This window comes from Chrysemys picta, chromosome 12 (genome assembly GCF_011386835.1).
Source record: "Chrysemys picta bellii isolate R12L10 chromosome 12, ASM1138683v2, whole genome shotgun sequence".
In the NCBI taxonomy this organism is placed as follows: domain Eukaryota; kingdom Metazoa; phylum Chordata; order Testudines; family Emydidae; genus Chrysemys; species Chrysemys picta.
This window is the reverse complement of record NC_088802.1, coordinates 28,439,661-28,451,162: the sequence shown is the minus strand read 5'-3', so window position 1 is coordinate 28,451,162 and position 11,502 is coordinate 28,439,661. Positions and strand designations below refer to the sequence as shown.

The window sequence follows — 11,502 nt, the reverse complement described above, 5'->3', positions numbered from 1 at the left end:
CCTAAGAGGTTTGTGCATATGTTGTTTAATTAGCTGGTAGCAACAGCTAATTTTCTTTGTTTTCTCTCTCAGTTCTTCCCCAAAGGGGTGGGGGGTGAAAGGGCTTGAGGGTACCCCACAGGAAGGAATTCCCAAGTGTGTCTTCCTGGGTTCCAAAAGGGGTTTTGCATTTGGGTGGTGGCAGCATTTACCAAGCCAAGGTCAGAGAGAAGCTGTAACCTTATGAGTTTAATACAAGCCTGGAGTGGCAAGTATTAACTTTTAAAATCCTTGCAAAGTGCCAGAGTGGGGAATCAGCCATGACACCTACTTACACTGAGAACCTAGGGCCCCAGATCATCGTGGGAAGCCTTTGGGTCTTACCACAGGTTTAACAAACAATTATGACAATTCAGCCACACTTTCTCATTTGTTAATTACTTTGCCATTGCTCCTCCTGCAATGAGTATAATTGAGCTGGAACTTCGGGGGCTGTAAATCAGCTGTGGTTCCAATGGTGAAAGGGGATGGATCACTTGATGATTACCTGTTCTGTTCATTCCTTCTGGGGCACTGTCAGAAGACAGGATACGGGGCTAGATGGACTTTTGGTCTGACCCAGGATGGCCATTCTTATGGTGCCAGTGAACCAGAACCCCAACTGGTGTGAAATGATTTTGGTCTATTAGAGGTGATTGTGAATAGTAGGAAGCTGCACTGGAAACAGTCGAGCTAGAATAATTCATATCATATGAATATCTATCCATCTGATTTTTAAACAGCCCCAATAAGTAGAAATAATATTAAAAACAAACCAGAGTACGGCCATTAAAACCCCACCTGTGGGACCAGTTCCCTCCAGCAGCCCCAAGAGGGCATCTCAGCCTTCTGGCAAATCCTCAAAACCTTGGCAAATCATTTCTCTGCCACCCACCATGACAGCCTGAATGGGTCTTCGGTCCATCAGCAGCTGTGATAGCAGATCCCCAGCCTGCGACGCCGGTTCTCCTTAAGGGGGAGTCTAAAGATCATGGTTATATCAATTTTTGACTCCTCCCCTCTCCGCCACACAGCAGATGCGGATGAGAAGTAAATAGGGGAAGGAATGGTTAATTCACAAGGAATGGGGTCTGCCGCGGGAGGGAATATTAAATAAATTACTCCAGGGCTGATGGACACCTGGTCCCGGGGGTACCAGTAGCTGCGGATGGCAGTAGGTGACACACTTCTCTGGGACTGTATGTCTAATTTTTGGCTCAAGGTTCCTGCTATTTTTCAGGAAGGAGAGCGGGCTTCTGGCTAGCGTCTAGCAGCGGACGGGTTAACCTGTGGTCCCAGCCCGCGCGGCTTGTTGCTAAGGGCGGGGAAGTTCCTCTGGATCTTGCAGCTCCGGGGCTGAGCTTCCCGGGTCACACGTTGCTGCCGCCTCCATTGTGAGCCGGGACTGAGCCGCTGCTGCTCCCCAGCGGGGTGTGTGCGGGGAGAGCCCTTCCCTAGCGCCCCTCTGTGCCCAGCCAGGGGGACTTTCTCCGGGGGCTGGAACCAGCCCCTGGGGCAGCCCCGGGCTCTGCCGACACCAGCCACTGAGCCGGAGCCTGCAGGTGAGGGGAGAGACCCGGGGGAAAGGGCTGGGGCCGGGCAGGAAAGTGACTCTGTACCAACGGCCCCAGTTCTGCTCCCGGGCGGGGCTCTACGGCCCTCCCTGACCCCCTGTTCCCCCGACCCAGCCTTTGCTCCCCTGAGCCCCTGCAGGAACCGAGCCAGCTCCGGGAGAGCGAACGCCCTCAGGCAGAGGCAGTAAGTGGTGATACCTTTATTAATAACAGGCCTAGCACAAATCCCCCCAGCCCATGTTCCAGGTTGTGGGGATGTGCTAATACCCACCGGGGTGGTGGGTTAGAAGCAGTACAGGCACTTTAGTTTAAGGGCTGTGGTACATTGTTGAGTCCATCTTTAAAAATTAATATGTTGAAAGATTGAAAGGTGACATTATTACACTCTATAACTACCATCATGAAGAGAAAATGTGTACCCACGGACTCTTTAGTCTTGTAGATGAAAGCTTAATATGAACAAGCAGCTGGAAACTGAAGCTAGAGGTAATCAAATTAGAAATTTGTCACAAATATTTAATCATGAAGGTAATTACCACTGGTACAAATGACCAAAGGAAGTGGTGGATTTTCCATCTCTTGATGTTTTCAGATCAACATTGGATGAGTTTCTGGAAAATCAGGCTTTAGGTACATACAGGGATAACTGGGCTAATTTAATGGCTTGTGACATACAGGAGGTCAGATTAGATGATCTAATGGTCCCTTCTGACCTTAAACTCTCTGAATCTGAGACTCCTAAATTCTCATCCCATAAATACATGTTTAACATTAAAACATCAGAAAGCTGCAAAAAGTGGCCTATCAGCAATATCAATGCTCAAAACTGAACCCCCATGGTGTAAGTTCAGCCTTTGAAGCCTCCCTAGTTGCCCTTCTCATGCGGCCAGGCTGGCAAATAACATCCACATTTTGCTCCAGATTGTCCCATCATCCTGGAACATGGCTGCAACAGAGCCAATGACCTTTGAGGAGGTGGCTGTGTATTTCACAGAGGAGGAATGGGCTCTGCTGGACTCAGGTCAGAGAGCCCTCTACAGGGACATCATGCAGGAGAATTATGAGACTGTGACCTCGCTGGGTAAGGATTTCCGTTTCCTCGGTTATTAGACACTTTGGGGTCTCTGAAGCATCTGGGGGCAGAGTGAGGGTTAATGAAGTACTTTATGGTCTGGGAGTGTTCTGTGGGGTATATCACTATAGTAGAAAACAGTGAGGAGGGCTCTTGTGGTTGAGGCACAGCCCTGGATCTCAGGAGAGATGGCTTCAGTTCCAGGTGTAATCACAGGCTCCCTGTCTGAGCTCTTCTAAATCACTGAGGCCTGGTCTACACTACGGGTTTAGGTCGACTTTAGCAGCGTTAAATCGAATTAAGCCTGGACACGTCCACACGACGAAGCTCTTTCTTTCGACTTAAAGGGTCCTTTAAACCGGCTTCTTTACACCACCTCCGACGAGGGGATTAGCGATAAAACCGGCCTTTGCGGGTCGGAATTGGGGTAGTGTGGACGGAATTCGACGTTATTGGCCTCCGGGAGCTATCCCACAGTGCTTCATTGTGACCGCTCTGGACAGCACTCTCAACTCAGATGCACTGACCAGGTAGACAGGAAAAGACCCGCGAAGGTTTGAATTTCATTTCCTGTTTGCTCAGCGTGGAGAGCACAGGTGACCACGCAGAGCTCATCAGCACAGGTAACCGTGATGGAGTCCCACGATCGCAAAAGAGCTCCAGCATGGACCGAACGGGAGGTACGGGATCTGCTCGCCATATGGGGAGATGAATCAGTGCTAGCTGAACTCCGTAGCAGTAAAAGAAATGGAAAAGTATTAGAAAAGGTCTCCAAGGCCATGAAGGACCGAGGCCATAACAGGGACACACAGCAGTGCCGCGTGAAAATTAAGGAGCTACGGCAAGCTTACCACAAAGCCAGAGAAGCAAACGGAAGGTCCGGGGCAGAGCCGCAAACTTGCCGCTACTACGCGGAGCTGCATGCCATTCTAGGGGGTGCAGCCACCACTACCCCAACCGTGTGCTATGACTCCGTCAATGGAGAAACACACAGGGATGACGGTTCGGGGAACGAGGAAGATGAGGATGGAGGTACTGTAGGTAGCTCACAGCAGCAAGGAAGCGGAGAAACTGGTTTCCCCAACAGCCAGGATATGTTTGTTACCCTGGACCTGGAACCAGTAACCCCCGAACTCACCCAAGACCCTCAGGGCACACAGGAGACCTCTGGTGAGTGTACCTTTGTAAATATTTGTAAACATTACACATGGTTTAAAAGCAAGCGTGTTTAATGATTAATTTGCCCTGGCAATCGCGGCCAGTACATCTACTGGAAAAGTCTGTTAACGTGTACGGGGATGGAGCGGAAATCCTCCAGGGACATCTCCAGAAAGCTCTCCTTTATGTACTCCCAAAGCCTTTCCAAAAGGTTTCTGGGGAGGGCTGCCTTATCCCGTCCGCCATGGTAGGACACTTTACCACGCCGGGCCAGTAGCACGTAGTCTGGAATCATTGCATAACAAAGCATGGCAGCGTATGGTCCCGGTGTTTGCTGGCATGCAGACAATATCCATTCCTTATCTCTCTTTGTTATCCTCAGGAGAGTGATATCATTCACGGTCACCTGGTTGAAATGGGGTGATTTTATTAAGGGGACATTCAGAGGCGCCCGTTCCTGCTCTTCTGAACAGAAATGTTCCCCGCTGTTAAGCACGCGGTGGGGGGGAGGGGTGAAGTGATCATCCCAGAGAATCGTGTGTGTGTGGGGGGGAGGGGGGGTTTACTTGGGTTTGTGCCGCATGTTAACCGGGAAACCGCAGCCCCTCCTTTTACATTGAAAACCCATTTTAAATGGACAACCCAATTCATCCTTGATATGGGAAATGCGCTGCTGTTTGCAACCTTTCCCGCATGTTAAGAAGGTTAAAAAAGCCAAAACACTGTGGCCTACCATGGCTGCCTGCAAGCCGAAATATGCAACCTTGTAATGAAAGAGTGTACCCATTGTTCTCTAATATGTGTCTTTTTAACCACCTCTCCCTTCTCCTCCGCCAGCTGCAAATGTTTCTCCTTCGCAGAGGCTAGTGAACATTAGAAAGAGAAAACGTAGGACGACGGACGATATGTTCACGGAGCTGCAGATGTCCTCCCACGCTGATAGAGCACAGCAGAATGCGTGGAGGCAGTCAATGTCGGAGATGAGAAAAGCCCAATATGAACGAGAGGAGAGGTGGCGGGCTGAATGGCGGGATGAAAAGAGCAAGTGGCGGGCTGAAGACGATAGGTGGCGTCAGCTTGCAGACAGACGGCAAGAGTCAATGCTCCGTCTGCTGGAGCATCAAACTGATATGCTCGAGCGTATGGTTGAGCTGCAGGAAAGGCAGCAGGAGCAGAGACCGCCGCTACAGCCCCTGTTTAACCAACAGCCCTCCTCCCCAAGTTCCATAGCCTCCTCACCAAGACGCCCAAGAACACGGTGGGGGGGCCTCCGTCCACCCAGTCACTTCACCCCAGATGATCGCCCAAGCATCAGAAGGCTGGCCTTCAATAAGACTTAAAGTTTTAAAATGCGGTGTGTCCTTTTCCATCCCTCCTCCCCCACCCATCCCAGGCTACCTTGGCAATTATCCCCCTACTTCTGTGAGGAACTAATAAAGAATGCATGAATGTGAAAAAACAATGACTTTATTGCCTCTGCAAGCGGTGCTCGAATTGGGGAGGGGAGGGTGGGGTGGTTGGTTTACAGGGAAGTAGAGTGAACCGGGTCGGGGGGGGGGGGGCGTTGGAGGGTTCATCAAGGAGAAACAAACAGAAGTTTCACACAGTAGCCTGGCCAGTCACAAAACTCGTTTTCAAAGCTTCTCTGATGCGCACCGCGCCCTGCTGTGCTCCTCTAACCGCCCTGGTGTCTGGCTGCGTGTAATCAGCGGCCAGGCGAGTTGCCTCAACCTCCCACCCCGCCATAAAGGTCTCCCCCTTACTCTCACAGATATTGTGGAGCGCACAGCAAGCAGCAATAACAATGGGGATATTCTTTTCGCTGAGGTCTGAGCGAGTCAGTAAGCTGCGCCAGCGCGCTTTTAAACGTCCAAATGCACATTCCACCACCATTCGGCACTTGCTCAGCCTGTAGTTGAACAGGTCCTGACTCCTGTCCAGGCTTCCTGTGTACGGCTTCATGAGCCATGGCATTAAGGGGTAGGCTGGGTCCCCAAGGAACACGATAGGCATTTCAACATCCCCAACGGTTATTTTCTGGTCCGGGAAGAAAGTCCCTTCCTCCAGCTTTCGAAACAGACCAGAGTTCCTGAAGACGCGAGCATCATGTACCTTTCCCGGCCATCCCACGTTGATGTTGGTGAAACGTCCCTTGTGATCCACCAGGGCTTGCAGCAGCATTGAAAAGTACCCCTTGCGGTTTACGTAGTCGGTGGCTTGGTGCTCCGGTGCCAAGATAGGGATATGGGTTCCGTCTATGGCCCCGCCACAGTTTGGGAATCCCATTTCAGCAAAACCATCCACTATTGACTGCACGTTGCCCAGAGTCACTACCCTTGATATCACCAGTTCTTTCATTGCCCTGGCAAATTGGATCACAGCAGCCCCCACCGTAGATTTGCCCACTCCAAATTGATTCCCGACTGACCGGTAGCTGTCTGGTGTTGCAAGCTTCCACAGGGCTATCGCCACTCGCTTCTCAACTGTGAGGGCTGCTCTCATCTTGGTATCCTGGCGTTTCAGGGCAGGGGAAAGCAAGTCACAAAGTTCCATGAAAGTGGCCTTACGCATGCAAAAGTTTCGCAGCCACTGGGAATCGTCCCATACCTGCAGCACGACGTGGTCCCACCAGTCTGTGCTTGTTTCCCGGGCCCAGAATCGGCGTTCCACGGCATGAACCTGCCCCAGTGACACCATGATTTCCACATTGCTGGGGCCTGTGCCTTGTGAGAGGTCTATGTCCATGTCAATTTCCTCATCACTCTCGTCGCCGCGCTGCAATCGCCTCCTCGGCTGGTCCGGGTTTCGCCTTGGCATGTCCTGGCTCTGCATATACTCCAGGACAATGCGCGTGGTGTTCATAGTACTCATAATTGCCGCGGTGATCTGAGCGGGCTCCATGATCCCAGTGCTAGCTATGGCGCCTGGTCAGAAAAAAGGCACGAAACTAGTATCTGATGGACCAGGAGAAGGAGGGAGGGAGGGCCGAGTGACGACATGGCATACAGGTACAGGAACAGGGAATTAAAATCAAGAAAGGTGGCTGTGCATCAGGGAGAAACACAAACAACTGTCACACAGAATGGTCCCCCCAAAGATTAAACTGAAAACCCTGTTTAGCAGGCCGTTGATTTGACGGAGGGAGGGGGAAGCAAATGAATACAGAGCAAATCTATTTTTTACATCTTAAGACGACGGTGCAGCGTGACTGATAGCCCTCGGCATCTTTCTGGGTGCTTGGCAGCAAATACTGGGCGCTTGGCAGTTAGTGTATTACGATGGCCTTCAGGCCTATTGCACGATCTGCTGCTCAGGGAAGACTCTGCTAATGTGCGATGAGCCAACTTGTAATAGGACGGTTACCATTCGTAATACACCATCTACTGCCAAAAGGCAAGGGGCTGGTGCAATGCAGCCCCACGGCTGCCAGCACCCAGATCGCCGATGAAGGCTACCAGTCTACTGCACCGTCTACCGCCAAAAGGCAGTTAGCAGCTGCTGCTGCTGCTGCTGCTGTGTAGCAATGCAGTCCCACGTCTGCCGGCACCCAGAGGACATATGGTGACGGTGAGCTCAGCTGAGCTGAGCGGGCTCCATGCTTGCCGTGGTATGTTGTCTGCACAGGTAACCCAGGTAAAAAGGCGCGAATCTATTGTCTGCTGTTGCTGTGACGGGGGGGGAGGGGCCTGACGACATGTACCCAGAACCTCCCGCGACACTGTTTTGCATCATCCGGGCATTGGGATCTCAACCCAGAATTCCAAGGGGCGGCGGAGACTGCGGGAACTGTGGGATAGCTGTTGGATAGCTACCCATAGTGCAATGCTCCGGAAGTCGACGCTAGCCTCGTACTGTGGACGCGGTCCGCCGACTAGAGCACTTACAGCATTTTATGTGTGGACACACACAATCGGCTGTATACAACCGATTTCTATAAAACCGGCTTCTATAAATTCGAACTAATTTCGTAGTGTAGACATACCCTGAGTCTGTGGCTAGACACCCATTGGGTATGTCTTCACTGCAATTAGGATAATAAAGTGGAGAGTGTGTTTATCAAATCTGCAGGTAACACCAGAGTGGGAGGGATTACAAGCTCTTTGGAGGACAGGATTAGAATTCAAAATGACCTTGACAAATTGAAGAACTGGTCTGAATTATCAAGATGAAATTTAGTAACGACAAGTCGCAGGGCAAGCGCATCCCATCCCACTGTTGGGGCAAAGTAGTGGCTGTTATAGCCCCGCTGCTGAGTTCACCTGAGCGCTATTTGCCTCAGGGTGTTTCAGCCTAATGGCCAGAGTCAATATAACTGCCCTTTCCTTCAGGGCTGTGTGGCCTCATGGCCAGAGTCAATATAACTGCCCCCTCTGTTGGCAGGGGGGCTGCATGGCCTGATGGCCAATGGGGAGAAGTGGGCCATCACCTAGGGGTGGGTGGCAGCTGGGGTAAGGGGACCCAGGCCCTCCCTACTTTACTGGGTCCCAGCCCAGGGCCCTGGTGAGTGTGCTTGCTACTGAGTCAGTGGTGATCTGACCGAAACGTGCTGACTTATTGCTCAGTTCAGCAACTGGACCACTGTATTTTCCCTGGACTACCTATCATGTATTCCTGTGGTGTCTGTGAAGCGCCCAGCAGTTCTGCTGTTTCCTGGGTGTCTGGATCCTGGTGGACTAGGTCTCCACTGTCCCAGGCTCCAGTAACTCCCAGGCAGGAGCCTGCTGCATACACTCTCCCTCTTGGTGGTCAGCCCAGACTGAGCAGGGCTGCTCCCTTTTTATATTGGTTTCCAGCCAGAGCATGCCTAGCAGGGCTGAGGGGGCATGGCTTCCTTGGCCCATAGGATTGAGTTAGCCCTTGCAGGCTCAATGCAGGGCAAGTGCACCTTGTCACACAACTGCAGAGTACTCCACGTTTGAAGGGAAAAAAATCAAATGCACAGCTACAAACAGGAGAATAACTGGCTACTCAACAAAACTGAAGAAAAGGATCTGGTGGTTGTGGTGGATCACAAATTATATATGAGTGAACAGTGTGATGCAGTTGCTAGAAAGGCTAATATCATTCTGTAGTTTATTTACAAGTGTTGTATGTAAGACAAAGGAGTTAATTGTCCAGTTTCTCTGCATTGGAAAGGCCTCATGGAGTTCTGTGTCCAGTTTTGGGCACTACACTTTGAGGTCTGGTCTACACTCTAGACCTATATTGATAAAACTATGTCCCTCAGGTGTGTGAAAAATCCACCCCTCTGAGTGATGTAGTTATACCGACCTAACCCCCATGTAGGTGGGATTATGTCAACAGGAGAACTTCTCCTGCTGACATAGCTACTGCCTCTTGGGGAGATGAATTTAACTACGCTGATCGGAGAGCTTTCTCTCATCGATTTAGAGCATCTTTGTTAAAATGCTACGGTGGCTCGGCGTTTTCATAGAATCATAGAATCATAGAATATCAGAGTTGGAAGGGACCTCAAGAGGTCATCTAGTCCAACCCCCTGCTCAAAGCACAGGGCCGGCTTTAGGCCGATTCGGCTGAATCGGGCCCCGCGCCAAGAGGGCCCCGCGCTGCAGCTGTCCGCCCCGCCCCCAGTTCACTTCCCCCCTCCTCCCCTCCCCTGCACGCCCCGCCCCCTCCCCTGCTACCCGCGAATCAGAGATTCGCGGGAAGTCTGAGACGAAGCAGGGGCGGGCCAGCAGCACGAGGTGGGGTGGGAGTGGTGGGGGTGGGAGAAGGGCTCCGGGGAGGTGCGGCCCGTTCCCGCAGGCCCCAGTGGCTCTGGCCCGGCTTGGCTCTAGCCCGGCCCCCCGGGGCCCGGCTCCAGCCCGGTCCCTGCGGCGTGGCTCGGGTCCCCCCGTCCCCCGGCGCAGCCCCCGCGGCGCGGCTCGGGTCCCCCCCGTCCCCGTCCCCCCCCCCGGCGCGGCTCGGCTCCCCCCCGTCCCCATCCCCCCGGCGCGGCTCGGCTCCCCCCCCCGTCCCCATCCCCCCGGCGGCGCGGCGGGGCTCGGGTCCCCCCATCCCCCCCCGCGGCGGGGCTCGGGTCCCCCCATCCCCCCCCGCGGCGCGGCTCGGGTCCCCCCCCCCGTGGCGCAGCTCGGGTCCTGGGGGCGGGGCTTGCAGCAAGCCCCGCCCCCAGGAATCGGGCCCCGCTCTTGCTAAAGCCGGCCCTGTCAAAGCAGGACCAATTTTAAGTGTAGATGTGCCCTAAGAAAGATATGGACAAATTGGAGAGAGTCCAGAAGAGAGCAACCAAAATGATACAAAGTTTAGTGACCTATGAGGAAAGATTAAAAAAATAGGCATATTCAGCTTTGAGAAAAGAAGATGAAGGGGGTGGGGCGGGACCTGATAAGTCTTCAGATCTGTTAAGGGCTGTCATAAAGGACCGTGTTCAATTGTTCGCCATGTCCACTGAAGGTAGGACAAGAAGAAGGGGGTTTAATCTGCAGCAAGGAAGGTTTAGTTTAGATATTAGGAAACACTTTTCAACTGTCAGGCTAGTTCACCACCGGAACAGGTTCCCAAGAGAGGTGGTGGGATACCCATCACTGGAGGTTTTTAAGAACAGGTTGGACAAACACCTGTCAGGGATGTCTAAGTTTACTCAGCAGAGGGGGATGGGCTAGGTGGCCTATCAAGATCCCTTCCAGTGCTACATTTCTATGATTCTACAGTTTCAGCCCAGGTGAAAGGAGAATGGCTGCTTTTCCTCTATAGTTGTCCTCTCTCAAGTCTGTGCTGTATGGAGTAGGCTGGTGGGAGAGGGGTGTTAAGGAGCGCCAGAGCCAGCCTGTGTTGCCAGCCAAATGGCTGCCTGCAGGAGTAGAGCTGGTCTCATGGGTGATTGGGAAGGGTAGATTGACCATTGATCAGCTAGGGGATGAGGCCCTAGTATGACCCAGAAGTCACCTCCTACAAGACAGGCCCAACAAAGAAAATAACAGAACACCACTAGCTGTCACCTTCAGCCCCCAACTAAAACCTCTCCAGCGCATCATCAGAGATCTACAACCTATCCTGAAAGATGATCCTTTACTCTCACAGATCTTGGGAGACAGACCTGTCCTCGCTTACAGACAACCCCCCAACCTAAAGCAAATACTCACCAGCAACCACACATCACTGAACAAAACCACTAACCCAGGAACCTATCCTTGTAACAAACCCCGATGTCAACCCTGTCCACATATCTATTCCAGTGACGTCATCATAGGACCTAATCACATCAGCCATACCATCAGGGGCTCGTTCACCTGCACATCTACCAATGTGATATATGCCATCATGTGCCAGCAATGCCCCTCTGCCATGTACATTGGCCAAACCGGACAGTCTCTACGCAAAAGAGTTAATGGACACAAATCTGACATCAGGAATCAAAATACTCAAAAACCAGTGGGAGAACACTTTAACCTGTCTGGTCATTCAGTGACAGACCTGCGGGTGGCTATATTACAACAGAAAAACTTCAAAAACAGACTCCAACGAGAAACTGCTGAGCTAGAATTGATATGCAAACTAGACACAATCAACTCCGGTTTGAATAAGGACTGGGAATGGTTGAGCCATTACAAACATTGAATCTATCTCCCCTTGTAAGTATTCTCACACTTGTTATCTAACTGTCTGTCTGTACTGGGCTAGCTTGATTATCACTTCAAAAGTTTTTTTTCTCTTAAT

The 11,502-nt window shown here is 51.9% G+C and overlaps 1 pseudogene; it reads left to right on the top strand.

Moving 5' to 3' along the window:
- The first annotated feature begins 1,033 nt into the window (after positions 1-1,033).
- LOC135972101 (zinc finger protein 664-like) overlaps positions 1,034-11,502 on the top strand; it is a 29,315-nt pseudogene continuing 18,846 nt past the window's right edge.